Source organism: Macaca mulatta, chromosome 18, assembly GCF_049350105.2.
Source record: "Macaca mulatta isolate MMU2019108-1 chromosome 18, T2T-MMU8v2.0, whole genome shotgun sequence".
NCBI classification, from domain to species: domain Eukaryota; kingdom Metazoa; phylum Chordata; class Mammalia; order Primates; family Cercopithecidae; genus Macaca; species Macaca mulatta.
The window spans coordinates 52,782,902-52,800,315 of NC_133423.1; the positions used below are offsets into that span (position 1 = coordinate 52,782,902).

A 17,414-nucleotide genomic window follows, 5' to 3' on the forward strand; every position below is an offset into this window, starting at 1 on the left:
ATGTGGCCAATGATGTCATCATTATTTAAATAAATATAACTACTAAGTGTCATATTTACTTAAACACTGGACGTTGGTATACAGTGATGCAATGGATATTATTATCCCTGATGACTTCTGTTATAATCAATGATGGTCAAGCTACTCAGTGAATCAGTCAGGATATGAACTCAAGCAATTCTGGTTTTAAAGCCAATGCTCTTTACATTCTGTCTCAAGGCCCCTGTGGCTTCCATTTCTAGATAAAGCATAATGTAACCTCAGCCACTAAAATCATGTTGCCATTGGTGCCGTCTCTCATTCTCTCTTCATCTTCTTTTATTCTGTTTCTATGCCTGTACAAAAAGGCAACTGCCCTGGGAGTGGACTCTGCAAGGACACCAGATGCATTCACACTCCAGCTCTGCTTCATGCATGCTCTATGAAACCTGGGCAAGCAAAATAACCTCTCTGAAACTCATGTTTGTCATCTGTAATGTGGGAATAAAAATCTTGAACTAGGCTGCTGAGAGATTAAGCACCCAGTAGACAATAGGTGTGAAGCAATTATTAATTCCCTTCTTTTTCCCTGTCAATTTGCTGGCTCCAGATTGGATACAATCTTCCTGCTTTGACCTTGAGTCTCCCTCCTTACAAAATTCAATTCCATTTACGGAGCATCTGAACATAATTGGCACCTAATGAATACATGTTCAGTGAGTGAAAGACCTCTTCAAAGCTCAGATATCCTCAGGACTCCGAAGCCCTGCCTGAGCCTTGTGAAGATCTCTGTAACTGCCTTATATCCCCACATTGGTTTATGCACATTCATTATCATTTACCATATTGGCTTCTAGTTTCTCTTAATACATCATAAGTTTCTTAAGAGCAAGGACTATGTCTTACTTTTCTTTGTAAACTTAGCTATTACAAGATATCCTGAATATTTGACAAATTACTATTTGGAAGATTTAAATTGAATCATTATTCTAATATCAGTAGTTAACACTGATTAATCTTGCCTGTAATATTAAATCCTGGAAGTATTTGAAAATATGATGAAGGGAATAAAAAGGTTAGTGCTCACTTCTGCAGCACATATACTGAAAATAAAACAATACAGAAGGCTGGGCACAGTGGCTCACGCCTGTAATCCCAGCACTTTGGGAGGCTGAGGCAGGTGGATCACGAGGTCAGGAGTTCAAGACCAACTTGACCAACATGGTGAAACCCCTGTCTGAAAAAAAAAAAATACAGTAAAGATTAGTATGGCCCCTGTCCAAGGATGACACACAAATTTGTAAAATGTTTCATAGTTTTTGCCAAGATATGGAATCAAACTAAGTGTTCATCAACAGATGAATAAAGAAAGAAAATATGGTATATGTACACAATGGAATACTATTTGGTCATACAAAAGAATGAAATTCTTTTGCAGCAACATGCAGCAACATGCAGTCATTTGCAGCAACATGCAGCAATATGGATGAGCATGAGATATTATGTTAAGTAAAATAATTCAGGCACAGAAAGGTAAATATCACATGTTTTCCCTCATGTACAGAAGCTTAAAAAGTTAATTTCGTAGTAGAGTCTAGAATAATAGTTATTTATTTATTTGTTTATTTTTTGAGACAGAGTCTCCCTCTGTCGCCAGACTGGAGTGCAGTGGCACGATCTTGGCTCACTGCAACCTCCGCCTCCCGGGTTCAAGCAGTTCTCCTGCCTCAGCCTCCCGGGTAGCTGGGATTACAGGCAAGCGCCACCACGTCTGGCTAATTTTTGCATTTTTAGTAGAGACCGGGTTTCACCATGCTGGCCAGGCTGGCCTTAAACTCCTGACCTTGTGATCTACCTGCCTTGGCCTCCCAAAGTGCTGGGATTACAGGCATGAGCCACTGCGCCCGGCCCAGAGTCTAGAATAATGGTTATTAAAAGCTAGGAAGGGTTGGGTCAGAAGATACGGAGAGGTTGGTTAATGGAAACAAAATTTCAGCTAGACAGGAGAAATAAGTTCTAGTCTTCTAAAACATGGTAGGGTGAATAGCAACAATTTATTTTATATATATATATTTTGTTGTTGTTGTTGTTGTTGTTGTTTCTGTAGAGACGGAGTCTCACTCTGTCACCCAGGCTGGAGTGCAGTGGCGCAATCTCGGCTCACTGCAACCTTTGCCTTCCAGGTTCAAGCAATTCTCCTGCCTTAACCTCCCGAGTAGCTGGGACTACAGGCACATGCTGCCACACCTGGCTAATTTCTTTTGTATATATATTTTTAATAGTTAGAAGAGAGGATTTTGAGTGTTCCCAACACCAATAAAAGATACATGTTTTAGGTGGGGGATATGCTAATTACTCTAATTTGATCATTACACATTGTATCAAAATATCACTCCGAACACCATAACATAAATAACTATTACGTGTTCATTTAAAAATGTACCATTAAAAATGGTACCAGTACTTTGGACAGTAATTTGACAGTTTCTTATAAAATTAAACCTATAGTTATCATATGGCCTAGAGATTCCTCTCTTATGTATTTACACAAGAGAAATGAAAACATGCCCACAAAAACATTTATATATAAGAATGTTTATTGCAGTTTTGTTCATAATCAAACATAAACAAATTGCAAATATTCATGAACCAGTGAATAGTTCCAAGTTGTGGTATGATGATGCGATATGTACTCTTTAATGAAGAAAAGCAACAAGCTACTGATACATAGCATAACATGGATGCATTTCAGAAATGTTATGTTTTGTGAAAGAAGCCAGACATAAAAGAGAACATAGAACATACTTTATGGTTCTCTTTATATGACATTACAGAAATCAAAGCAGCAGTTGCCTCAGAGATGGTATGGAGTGGGATATAGTGGTAAAGGGTAGGAAGGGAAAGCTGTAGGATATGAATACACTATGTATCTTCATTGCAGACTGATTATGTGGGTGTATACATGTCTCAAAATTCATTGAACTATATACTTAATTGAACTGTACACTGTATTTTATTGGATGTAAATTAGACCTCAATTTAAAAGATAATATACAATTCAAAAACAGAAGGATCTATGGAATAGATCTACAACGTAGAGCTAACCAAACTAATATACCCATACTCTGATGATCACCTAGCCAGAATATGGGTATATTAGTTTGCTTAGCTCTATGTCATAGATCTATTCTGTATTTGTGCAAAAGTTATATTTTTATCAGTCTCATGTTTAATGATTTAGACCAGAAATGTGTTGGGGTGGATAATGTATAGATATCTGTGTGGTAGGTTGGTTTAGAAAATGAAGCATTTTAAAAGGCAAATGACTTCTCTAATTAATCATGTAGTAAATATTGTCCGTAAGATACATGCACATTATATATATACATAATACATGTATATATATATGCCTATATCATACATTAAAAAATATATTTTCTTTGACCGTCAACAAGCAAAACAAAATAAAAGAAAACATACCCCCGCTTCCTAGTGAGGGCTCTCACATTCTCATGTTTGGGATCTGGCTGGTGGTCCTGGTGTTGCTGATTTTTTAGATGGTCCCTGAAAGCAGATGCCTCTGTCTGTTATTTCCTTAGGAAACTCCAGAATAGGATAATCTCATAAAACCACCACTGTACCCTGGAAGATACAAATTAGCTTCGGAATAGGGATAGGGCTCATTTATCTCCTTTAAAAGGGGGCCTGCCAACCTCATCTAACTGTTTTAAGAATTCTTTGAATGGTAAGAGCATTGCATAAACAGGAGCGTTCATTGCAATATCGGCTTTGACCTCAACTCAACCCTTCCCCTTACAAAACCACTGAAGAACGTTTTACTCCATTTATAAAATATGAAAGGGACCTTTTAAGGTTGTTACTTTCTAATTTTCCCAACTCATTCTCTTCATCCTGTCCCTGCTGGCTCAGGACAACCTCCTACCTTGCATTGCCTCTCATTTCATTCACCTCTAACCATCCCCTTAGATGTTACCTGATAATTACATAATACCTTTACTGGTTCTCTCAGGCTTGTTTTCAGTTTTAAATTAATTATGAAAGTCCCTCAAGTAGCATTTCACCTCACAAATGTGGCCCTGCCATGCTGGGACCCCCTGAGGAAAGTGGCTGATGGCTTTGCCCATTCAGAAGCTTGGCCATGCTGAAGGGACACCCCGTCTCTGATAGGACAGCAGTTCTTTTTGGGCTGAGCCAAGGGTGGGACATGACAGAAGTCAAGGCTGATTTCTATTTCCCTTGAAAACACTGGTCAGAATGGAGAGGCTGCCCCATTTAGTGAGCTTGGGAGGATGACTCATCCCTGGGAAAACTCATTACTTTCCCAGAGCCTTGATCTGTTCCCAAGTTCTCCTTTTTTATGGCAAATATAAAGTGGTTAGAACTCCCACACACTTTTCCTTCAGTGTCTCTGAAAATCGTTCAACCCTGTTCAGGATTTTGCCAGTGATGAAAAGCTTATCCTACATATTTTCAGATAGCAAATGTCATAGAATGCACATAATGTGACTACCTATTGCATTGACATTCGTATTTATTACTCATAAGCGAGCCATTTCTGAGGGAGGGAGCCCGGTTTGCTCTGTAATGCCCTGAGACAGTCCTGTATCTCCTGCTGCGGCTCCTGACAGATCTTATAAAAGATCGTAAATTACTATCTGTTGAAATATATGAATTTAATGAATTCCATTAATGCACACCTGCACAGAAGAGATTTCAGGAGCCCAAAGATATGATCAGTCAAACAGCTTTAATAGTTATTAATTACAGAAGCAGACTATTTATCCCCTGCCTACATAGAAACCTGCAAGTAGTGTAATACTCACACTTCAAGGCTTTCTGGATGGAAGAGAAAATGGGCTTTGGTTGAAAGGATCAAATACTTATTTTAGCTAATGCATTTACATGCTGGGACTTTTATATTTATATATGGGAGAGCAGTCACTACCTTTGTATGTAGATTTTTAAGAAATTTAATATCATGAGAGGTTTTTTTTTTTTTTTTTTTTTTTTAAGAGTTTTAAAAAAGGCTTTGGCCAGTATTTAAAATAGGCCACTTACTTTTGCTTCTACATGCATGAACATCAAAATGTGTAGATCAAAACCTAAACTAACCATTTAGGAAAGTCCAAATCAAAGTGTCCTATGTACTATTGATAATACATCCATTGAAATGGTTGGGCAGGTGGCATACATGAGGTTTCCAGGAAGAGTAGCCTTGATCCAGTTATCTACGTTCTAGGGACAAAGATCTCACCATCTTTACCTAGTCATATGAATAATGACAGAGGTTAATATTTATCACGTTATATGCTTCATGGAAACTCTATAAAAGAAAAATGATTATTCCCCTTTTATAGATAAAGAAATTAAGGCATAGGAAGGCAAAGGATGCTACCCTTGATCCCACACGTAGGGTTTGAAAACGAGGTGCCTAATGCTTGACTCCACACCCTTAACCACTGTGTAATGCTGCCTTCCAACCATTCTAAAAGACTGCCACACAAGACCCTATTTCTATTCCTGTAATAATGACTATCTACCTGGATGCAAACATTGTGACACCAGGTAGATAGAGGCGCATGCCCTAGAGGAGGACAGAACACTCCTCAATGTAGAATCACAGTCCCGAAGCCTGCAGGATCTGATGACACAAGCAAAGTCAGAGGGCCAAGAACCATGTCCAAAGACTGACTTCACTAAGATTCTTCTCCAATTACAGAACCAGTACAAATGTCTGCATTCTAGGAAAAGGATGTCTGTCCTCTAGGCTCAGCAAAAGTAAGAGTCAGAGGTGGATCATTGTGACGTACAGCCCTGGCCACTCTCCTGCATGTTGGATTCCATATCTGGATATTTAACTGGAGAGCCTGTGTCAGATATCCCTTCTCTGATATTTCTGTTGCTCAGTAAATTGATCATCCTATCCTCGGACCCATTCTACACTGCAGTACTTGTATTTTCGCATTATATTTAGCTAAGAAAGCTTTTCTCCCTGTTGTCTGCCTATAAATTCACTCATATTTTAAGAACCACATCAAACATCACCTCCTTCATAAAATCTTTTCTTTCTCCCCAGGCAGAATTAAACATTCCCGTTTGTGTCTCCCTGTGTATCCTGCATATACTTCTGTCATAACAACTATAGTGTTTTATTGCCCTGATTTGTTTACATGACTGGCTTTCCTTACTATATTGAAAGGTGCTTGAGAACAAGGGCAACTTGATTAGCCTCAACATTCTCATATGTAACTAACATATAGTAGGTGCCCAGAAATTAGTTGTGAATGAATAAATAAATAAATATATAGTCATAGAAATGCAGGAAATACATTTTCAGGTGATGTGGGAGAGAAAAATGTGATGGAGGACTTTTTTCCTTCTTTCAAGAGCTGAAAGAATATACCTGGTTTATAAACAAATCATTCCTCTTTCAAGAACAGCCAGGTAACTGTCTCAATAAGTGAAGGACATATATTAGAAAGGCATTACATTTTCTATTGACATTTCATTTCCTGTCTTTTATTATGTGCCCATACAGCTGCAGTAACCTTGCTCTTACTATACTGGTGATTGGGAAAACAATTTCTATGCATAAAGTTTCTATGTGTACAAATATGGCTTAGAGTAGGTGGATATAGGGGATGTAGTTCTTGGTAATAATTGTGAGTTCCCCAAACTTAACCTTTCTTGGCAAATGTCCTTAGAAATCATTGAATGTGTTGTATGTTATACTAAGTAGTATCACATCTATGGGGACAGCGTGTTCCTTTTCATAAATATAGGGGTGGGTTTTTGTTTTTTGTTTTGAGACAGAGTTTTGCTCTTGTCACCCAGGCTGGAATGCAATGGCACAATTTCACCTCACTACAACCTCCGCCTCCCGGGTTCAAGCAATTCTCCTGCCTCAGCTTCCCAAGTAGCTGAGATTACAAGCATGTGCCAACACACTCAGCTAATTTTTGAATATATTTTTTTAGGAGAGAGAGGGTTTCACCATGTTGGCCAGGCTGGTCTCAAACTCTTGACCTCAGGTGATCTGCCTGCCTTGGTCTCCCAAAGTGCTGAGGTTACAGGCATGAGCCACTGTGCCTGGCTGGGGTGGGTTTTCATATTCTTTTGTTTGACCAGAAAATTAATCCAGTAGAGGAAGCCAGAACTGTATTACTATCCATTTCATAGCTGTGAAAACAAAAAATATGGCTAGTAATGAAGCCAGAACCAGCACCAGCAGCTGGCAGTTCTGACTTCACATTCTAGCATTTTCAATATTCAAAATGATTTTTCCAATGGAAACTATATGGGAAGGAGCACCACTGGCCAAATTCAGTGCACAGTTTAGAGAGTAAACATATTTGGGCTCAACATGATGAAGAATGTTCTCAATTCATAGGTGCTTATATCTGAACTGTATGAAAGTGAAGAGCATTTTTGCATGTCTGACTACTTGAAAATTTCTTATCTTCATGATGGACATCATTGTTGTTACCAACACTGCTAGTGGTTTTATAGTATTGCACAATTCCTGTAACATTTTCACTTACATCATCCCGCCTAATTCTCAGAAAGGCCATATGAGATAAATATTCTAGTTATTCTACCCATATTACACATGAGAGAATTGAGGCTGAGTAATTCAGGTGATAAGCAGCATGGTTTTCTCTTCATCTTATGTATTCTTGCTTAAATTACATGCTCCTTGTGTACCTGTTGTATCCTCAGACTTTGCGAGGGGAGTTTTATGCCTCTTTTCTGGCAGTCTCCCCGTGGGAGGATGCCTAAGTCACATAGTCTTAACAATATTTCTTTTTTTGAGCATCTGTTTAGGCAAATATATATGTCAGTTAGTGTAAGGAATATTAAGATAAAGAGGGCACAATTCTGTCTTAAAGTCACTAATTTGTTGGAATAATTAAAAAAACAAAATAAATATTTTCAAACTAAAATTAAAGACTACTGTGGCAGGAGAAAGGTAAATACTCTTAAGATATGAACTGCAAGAACTGTGGAAGTTAAAATGAAGTGATAGTGCATTATTCTCTTGGGATCATGGATCTTTGCAAATGAATGAGACTGTACAAAGGTTTGTGGTTTACATTATGCTCCTCATGGATTTAAGATCTTCCCATGGCTTCCCATTGCCTATAGAATAAAATCCAAAAATCTTCCACATCCTGACCTCTCCACCTTCCCAGCCTGATTTCTAACCATGACAGGACTCTCGCTGTACAGCATTTCTGACATTTCCCTAGTTAGAACTCACCAAAAAAAATGTTATTTTCCATATCTGTTGCATTGCATATTCTTTGCCTTGTAATGGCTTGACTTTGGTTTTGCCTTTCTTAGAAATCCCAGGCTAAGAGTTACCTTCTCAAAGATACCCTCCAACAAGGCTTTGGAGAATGTCTGGCTCTCTGTGAATATGCCTTGTCTCTACTTCCAGTGTAGAGTTGTTGGTCATCCATCCATCTCCCTCACTAGAATGTCGGCTGATTCAGATATGTGAGGGAAAAGGACTTTAACTTATTTGACCTTTATAAACACATCACTTTATAACTTATTTGATCAATATCTATCAAATGTTTGTTGAACTAATAATGAACAAATCTTAGAGATCATAGAGGGCAACTCTATTGTTAAATCAAACACATTAGTTTCAAATACATAAATTTATGTACATTAACCCTAATGTTGAGGTGGCTACTACTTCAAAAACTAACAGTAAACTCAAATTACTTTGTAATTTCTTGATTACTTTTATATATATATGACACTTTAGAAATAATGAAAAACAGTAATAATACTCTCTGTATGTTCTTTCTGATCTAGAATAAACAACCATTGTTCATTCAACTATTTCAGGCATGATATAGCTACATACATTTTGCTTCACTATTCTCTAGTCTCAGAGAACTTTGCCAGGGCTCCATTTCAAATGGATTTCCTGGAGTCTGCTTGTAACACTCCTGAACACTTCGCAGAAACAAGGAGAAAAAAGTCAGAATTGGCCTGGAGCTCAGAGCCATCGTAACATTGAGAAAGGGCTCAGAGGAGTCTTCTAAAAGTGAGAAGGGTAGATTATTATATTGCATTATTAATATGCAATGGATATGCATTTATTCATGTATGGTTGGCTCTACCTTTTCAACATTAAATTACTTTCTACCTTATGAAAACTTAGTTCCAAATGCTTTTCTGAAGTGTAAATTGTCTAGGGAGAAAAGATGGTTCTGTTAGGTTGGTATTCGAGGCCAGCCCTAGGTAAAATAGTGAAGCAGATGAAGTTTTTTTCTTGGAATCCTTCCATCCTAAATGAAAAATAAAAGAACAAACATAAAGCAAGCCCACTCTGCTAAAGTGTCAGTGTTCTCATGTTATTTCCATTGTCTATCATTGCTACTGAATGCATATCCCTTCCCTAAACTATTGCCACTGCCTGCCCCACACATATGCTACATACGTTATTGCACGTACACTCTTTTTTGGGGTAAGGATAGTATAGGAATATACCATAATAGCAAACTAGTTTAGATCTCAGAGGGTTAACCCATAAAACATTGTTTCTTCCTCATGCAAATCTGCTGTAAGTCCAACAACTCCACAAGGAAGTCCTATGACCAGAGCAAGTCACACGATCTAATTTCAAGGAGACTAGGAAATGTGGGAGAGTTCCCCAATATTTAGTGAGCAGTAAACTATCTATGCTTCATTCTTTATCTCCAGCATTTTCTTAAACAGCAATAGGCAGGAAGCAAAACTAAAACGAATCCAATAAGTCAAAGTAAAACTTATCCAGTCATAGCTCTACTTTCTGATGGAGACCAGGGCAGAAAACCAAACCAATTTATTGCTTCTATTGCCTTCACTCATTCATATGTTTCTCAACATTTTAAACAGATTATATTTTTCACTGTTACGGGTGAAACTGTGTTTCTCCAAACTTCACATATTGGAGTCCTAAACCCCAATAACTCAGAATGCAACTATATTTAGAGATAAGGCCTTTAAAGAGGTGATTACATTGAAATGAGGACAATGGGGTGGGCCCTAATCTAGTTTGACTTTTAAAAGAAGGAAATTCAAACACACAAAAACCACATATTCTCCTGCACAGAGGAAAGATCACCTGAGAACATAGCGAGTGTGTGGCCAATTGCAAGAAAAGGAGAGGCCTCAGAAGAAATCAACCCTATAGACACTTTAATCTTGGACTTCTATCTTTCAGAACTATGAAACAGTACGTGTTTGCTGTTTGAACCACTCAATCTGTGGTATTTTGTTATGACATCCCCAGCAAATGAATATACTCATTTTCAGCATGCCACTGTATCGGATGGGATGGGCTAAGTTACATTGTAGAAACAGCTACATTCAAACTCTGTAGTTGAAACAGGTTTATTTATTGATCCCTGTCCTTTCATAGACCAACTTGAGACCCCACTCTATGTGATACTTGCTTAAATCCAGACTCACAGAGCTTCCACCATCTGAAATAGTAAGAGCCAGTCTGATGCAGGAAAAACAAGGCACCAAAGTAGTCTTTGGCATCTGCTTTCTTGTCTATCGCACTGGTTTAGGCAAGTCACCAGGCCAAGTTCAAACCCAAAGGAAGCAAGGAGTGTAGTCCTTCCCCTTGTAGGAAGAAGGAGAACAGGACCATTTGTCAACAGCCCTGTGACTACACTACCACACCCCATGAAAGAGGAGGGTAGTAATGAAACATCTACAAATTTGGAGGGTGATAAAAGAAGGTAATTTAGTGGTCCATTGACATTGATTATTTCCTGGCAGCATGGTATCATAGAAAGCATTCTGGGTCAGGTATATGCCACCTCTGTGAACTGAACCTAAATCATTTATCTTCTTTCTAGACAAGTCACTTAAACTCTCTAAGTCTCACTTTTTTTTTCCTTATTAAAAGATGGAACAAAGATGAGCACCAAAGATCTTTTCAGCTTTAAAATTCTGAAATTTTATAATTTTGTATGTGCTTTCTCTATCAAGTTATCAACATACTTTTCCCTCCCTCCCTCCCTCCCCCGCCTCCCTCCCTCCCTCCCTCCCTCCCTCCCTCCCTCCCTTCCTTCCTTCCTTCCTTCCTTCCTTCCTTCCTTCCTTCCTTCCTTCCTTCCTTCCTTCCTTCCTTCTCTGTTTATACTAAAAGTACATACATCCTGAAGACCTACTGCACACTGGCCTCTGAGTAAGATACATTGAAAAAATGAAAAGATGCTCAAGCTTCGTGGTGGTTACTGCAAAGAGAGAGAGAAAGAAAGAGAAAGAGAGAGAAAATGGACACACACACGAATAATTACTCTCAGCCATTCAATCAAGAGAAACCAAAGTCCTTAAAAATAATCAGAAAAGCATTCATTGAGGCTTCAGTAGGTAATGAATCTATGCTTAGCAAATCAGGAAATGATTCATAGTGAAAATATCAATAGCTATAAACAATATGAAGATTCTCTAGGAGGAGAGACTCAAAAAAGCAAAGCAAGGAAGAGTCTAAGTCAGAGGGCTGCAGGAGGCAGAGTGACTGACTGAAGTCCAAGCTTGGTTTGGAGGGATATCAGGGAGTTAAATGGAGAGACAGAATGGGATGGGGTCAGATAGTGGGGAACCTGTGGATGTTATCTAGAAACGGACTGGGGACCCTCACAAGTTTTATGAAGGAAAATAACCTAATGAAAATAATGGAATTGATTTTGTGAATACTTAAGAACAGCAAGTAATAACAATGTTAAGAATGGTATGAAGAAGAAGAAACTGTGGTCATTTAGAGCAGAAATATGTTTTAAAGCACATGAATTGCTTAATAAGCTGCCTCGTGTGTGTGTGTGTGTGTGTGTGTGTGTGTGCGCAGAAATCCTCTGTGGTTGCTGCAGTTGTTAATTTTACACGTCCACTTGGCTGGGCTATTGTGCCCTTTGTTTAGTCAAACACTGGTGTAGTCTAGTTGCTACTTTAAAGATATTTTGTAGGTGTGATTACATTTATAATCAGTTGGCTTCAAGTAAAGATTATCGCAGATAATGTTGATGGATTTCCATTAGCTGAATGCCTTAAGAGCAAAAACCTGAGATTTCCCAGAGAAGAAGTAATTCTGCCTCAAGACTGTAAAATAGAGATACTGCCTGGGTTTTCAGCCTGCCAGCCTGCTGGCCTTCCCTACAGGTTTGACTTGCCATCCCCCACAATCACATGAGCTAATTTCTTTCTTTCTTTCTTTCTTTCTTTCTTTCTTTCTTTCTTTCTTTCTTTCTTTCTTTCTTTCTTTCTTTCTTTCTTTCTTTCTTTCTATCTGACTATCTATCTGTCTATCTATCTATCTATCTATCTATCTATCTATCATCTATCTATCTGTCTGTCTGTCTGTCTATGTATGTATGTATGTATGTATGTATCTATCTATCTATCTATCTATCTGTCTATCTGTCTAGTTTCCTGTTGGTTCTGTTTCTCTGGAAAACTCTGATTGAAACTGTTGGGAAGGGAAAAACAAAGGGAGAATCTTCCATCCAGTGCCCTGAGAGCAAACCTAATTGTGTCTTTACATCCCTTGCTAAGACTGACAGATATGATTTAAATTGTTTTTGGTAAGTGACAAGGATCGATTTCTGAAACGTCATTTCTCACAGGAATTCCTCCTCTTTTGCACAGCACTCTTTGCTGCAATGTTTACTTTGCTTTTCTTTTAGTGTCTTAAACTGCCACTCGTATTTTTCATTATTTAAATTTTTACATGTTTATATTCTGTCTCTCTAACCATATTGCTGCATCGTGTACAAAATCTCACCCTGCTCCCAGCCCAGTTCTTTCAGATGTGTTTGCTGATTTGATTTGAGAATACTTGATCCAGAATTTGAGCTCTTGGAATGCATCCTGGAGACTCTCCCCCAAGTCAGGCCCAGGGTGGCACTGGCAGGATTGGAGAGGGTATAAAATGGTTTGGATGTGTATCCTCACTCAAATCTCATGCTGAATTGTAATCACTAATGTTGGAGGAGGAGCCCATTAGGGGGTGATTGGATCATGGGGGTAGATTGCCCTCTTGCTGTTCTCTTGATAGTGAGTTTTCTTGAGACCTGGTTGTTTACAAGTTTGTAGCCCCGGGCCAGGCACAGTGGCTCACACCTGTAATCCCAGCATTTTGGGAGGCCAGGTGGGTGGATCACAAGGTCTGGAGTTCAAGACCAGCCTGGCCAACATGGTGAAACCCAGTCTCTACTAAAAATACAAAAATTAGCCAGGCGTGGTGGCAGGCACCTATAATCCCAGCTACTCGGGAGGCTGAGGCAGAAGAATTGCTTGAACCCGGGAGGCAGAGGTTGCAATTAGCTGAGATGACGCCACTGCACCATACTCCAGCCTGGACAACAAAGTAAGAGTCCATCTCAAAAAAAAAAAAAAATAAAAAAAAGACGTAGCCCCTCCCCTTTGCTCACTTCTCTCCTGCTCTAGTTATATAACATTGCTTCCCCTTCTGCCATGATTGAAAGTTTCCTGAGGCCTCCTCAGCCATTCTTCCTGTACAGCCCGTGGAACTGTGAGCCAATTAAACCTCTTTTCTTTATAAATTATTTAATTTCAGGTATTTCTTTATAGCAGTGTGAGAATGGACTAATTCAGAGAGGGTGTTTGCTCGCTGCTCCTCGTCCACAGTAGCTGCTCAAGGAGGCAGGAAGGGCTTCCTCAAAGGAAAGGAAAGGAACACCCATCTGTCTCGGTAGATCACAGAACCACTTCTACCGTTTCCCATGAGTGCCCTCATCTCACTCTGCACGGAATAAGTGATATGACTGACAACCGAGAAGCTCACCCAATCCATTTCCACAGACACTTCAATTTGGACTACAGTATAATCATAACCCAAATCAGATTGAACAGTTTCTTGTCTCTCAAATAGTGAATATTCAGACACAAAAATGATCAATTTAGCATATGCTCTTTGTCTGTCTTTGCCTTTGTTTGCAAACTTTTCCCAGGCAAATATGTTAACAAAATTTGTAGCAAACGGTATCTAGATCAGGAGATTAGAACTGTCTTTCTTTTAAAAAATAGGTTCTTCATCCCACGTGTTGTATCAAGGCATTATGAAAAGCAACAAGCTTCGCAATACAGAGTGAATTAAAATAATTTATTGTTGTTCTAAACTTCCTGCAAATTATCTGTGCGTGTTGTTTCCTTAGGATATGTGTTGTTTCATATTGGTCAAGTTCTGCTTGTGACCGATTGTAAGAATGTAGTCTCTGTGTTACACATCAAGTGCCACAGTATCAAGAAGATAAAATGGTTCTCGCTCTTTGTTTTGTTTTGTTTGGCTTTATTGTTTTTGTTTTTGTTTTTAGCTGACAGGACAGCAAATGGCTCAATGGAGAAAGTTCTATTTGGGTGGAATACTCAAACACAGGAAAGGTTTGAGCAAAGTATGTCCAAAAACACTCTTCCTTATTGTCTGCCTCAAAAAAAATCAACTTTCAAGTTTCTTATCCATAGCAAGTTTAATCTCCTTGCTTGTCAAACAGCTACAATAACAATAATATTTTCTTGTTTAAAATAATAGAGAAGGAGCCATATTTCTTTATGATAAGTTCGGGTCTTGTTTAGATCCCCATCCAAGAATGTAAAAGTCCTGAAGTCTGAAGCCACATTTTAATAAGACAATATTATCTTGAAGATATTCCCAGAGTATGGACATAGTAGACAGAGTTAGAATTAAGCTCCAAGATAAGGTGATAGAGAAGTTTTGGGAAAAGTTAACAGAACTAAATTTGCACAAACAATAAGAAGCATCTCGGCACAGAGACCACTTACAGTAAATTCCATATGCCATCCTGAATTCAATGTTTGGCTTGACCCTGACTAACATTCCCCTATGCCCTCCTTTTTACTTCTTAAATTGCTATGTTCATCAAGGGCCTGCTGAGGTCTCCTCCGAGCATTTTAATGATTAACCACTTTGGACAGAATCATTCATTAATTTATCAAATATTTATTGAGGGCTTAATATTAAAGTCCTCTTACAAACACAGGCTGCATTCCATTCTAGAGTGTTTCTATTCATTTCTTGTGTCTTCTTAATAAAAAAGTATATATATTCTCCCTGGAGTGGGGCATGTTATCTTATCTGGATCCCTGGAACTTTACAATAGGGATCACTATTCATCTCTGCTTTTAACCCTGCTCCAGATTCTGGGAACACTTGTGCTCCAGGAGGCATTAGAAAGAGGCAAACCCCTACTGGTTCACAAAGTATCAACATTGTTTGGACCTTAGAACTTCAGTTTCTTCTTTGTTCGTGGATTTATTGAACACCTCTCCTATTCCAGGCATGAGGATTGTAGTGGACATATAGAAACTGAAGATACATAGATACATTTCTCATTCATGGATGTCTAATTAGATAGACAGGTAAGGAAAGGCATGTTTTTTTTTTTAATGTGAAAGGTGGTGAGGCAGCAGAAGAACACTGTAATTTCCACGGTAGTATAAGAGGAGAAGGCACTTCAGAAATTAAGTCTGTCCAGAAAACATTTTTTTTTTTCTCCTGTGCCCTAATATAGCTGGCACTTCATGTTGTCAAATGCCCTTGAAACTACTTGTGTTTCTGTCTTACTCTGAGGATCCATACCAACTCTCTGTCACTTATTCCTCTCCTTTTTGCTTCTTCCAACTTCATCAAGTTTTATCACTTTGGATCATACCTTGGTTCTGACTGTTAGCTAATACTTCTTGCACCCAATTTAAATTTTCCCAAATAGAATGATCTTCTGGCTCACACTCATGTCCAAATGTGGCTACAGAATTCATGGCACATGTCTTTTGGGTTCTTTATATTATTCTGTCAATTTATCAACATTGTGGGCATCGTCCCACTCCACATGAGTCTGTAGAAAGCCTTTGGCATTGGCGTGTATTAAATACAATGTTTTAAAAAATATATCCATTATTTTACAGAGTGTAAAGATGATCTGAATTTGAATCCTAGGCTACCTATCTTTTGAAATCCATCTTTATATATTAGGAGAGAAATATAAAAAAAGAGAGCACATGAGGCAATCATACATTATTATTAGCTAGAATATTAGCATCTAAACTTTAAGTTAAACTTTCATCCTCTTGTGCCTTGTAGGCCCTCACGGACATCATTTGCTTCTCTAACTCTAACTACACAATAGGTAGGCCTAGGGGTTTACTGAATATCCCAGTACAAAAAATCTTCCATCCCTTTGTTCCACCTGACATCCAAAGGGCAAGGGTAACCTCATGTGAAAGATACCGTAGGATCCACTGGAGCATATTCATGTCATTACATGAAAGGAAGCGGAAGAAAATTCTAGAAGAAAAACATAATGCATAAAGAATTAAAGACCTAAAAGGATAATATTTCTCCTGTCTGGATCTGTTCGTATTCACCTTATTTTTCCCATTAAAATACCTATTCAAATATAATCACTATTTGGGCTTCTTGAAGATTAATTTAATTGTTAATGAATATCAAAATCTTTCTCTTCCAAAAGAAGGCTGCGTGTTTAAGTAGATTTGGAGAGAGTTGTCTGTAGAGGGGAGGAGAAGGGAGAGAGAGAGAGTAAAGAAACACTGTGGTTCACCCAAACAAATATAGTATTTCTCTCAATGTCTGCCTTTGGTAGTGGTATGACCACTGATCCTCTTCTACTTATGTGGCACCGCAGTGGCTAGAACAGAACCAAGAACTAGGAAAATGGTCAGGAGAACCTCTAAATAACCAGCACACTGTACATTCCTGAGATCACATACCATCCCAAGATAACCACTCCAGCCTTCAATCAGGGTCTTTACTTCATTACCCAGAGATCAGAAAAGGATGCATTATACCCATCATTTGATTTGTTACTTTGGAAAGTTTATGAAATACTTTACAAAGTTTTCGAAACAAATTATTTCAAAATATTTTCAAACAATGCACAAGACTAAAATATTTTCAATTTTAAAAAGCCGTTTAAAAGAAAAAAAGATAATTTTTAAAAGTATTGTATACACATTTTTGCCGTGTTTCATGTTATTAAAATAGTAATAAATATATTTCTTAGTGTGCATGGAATGTTAAAATCTCAGCTTATGGGAGGTATGAGGCTGAAGTCAAGCACTACATGTTGGGAGATGAGGTGTTAATTATCATGACCTAGTCATTAAGAGCTTGTGTTTAGGCTCAAAACCTGGCTCATCACTTATAAGCTCTGAAACTTTGGGTAAATTACTAAAGCATGCTCCGTCAAACATACTTTATATATATTTTTAAATGGTAATGATTATACTCTCCAATTTATGGATTATTATAAAGATTAAGTGAAATAATGTATACAAAGTGTTTAGAACAGTGCTTGGCACAAAAGAAGTACTTAATAAATATTAGCAATTTTATGGGATTGGCCCTT

The 17,414-nt window shown here is 38.2% G+C and overlaps 1 pseudogene; it reads left to right on the plus strand.

Annotated features, from left to right (window-relative positions):
- Positions 1-1,202: 1,202 nt before the first annotated feature.
- LOC114673952 (U6 spliceosomal RNA) lies at positions 1,203-1,299 on the plus strand (annotated as a pseudogene).
- Positions 1,300-17,414: the final 16,115 nt, after the last annotated feature.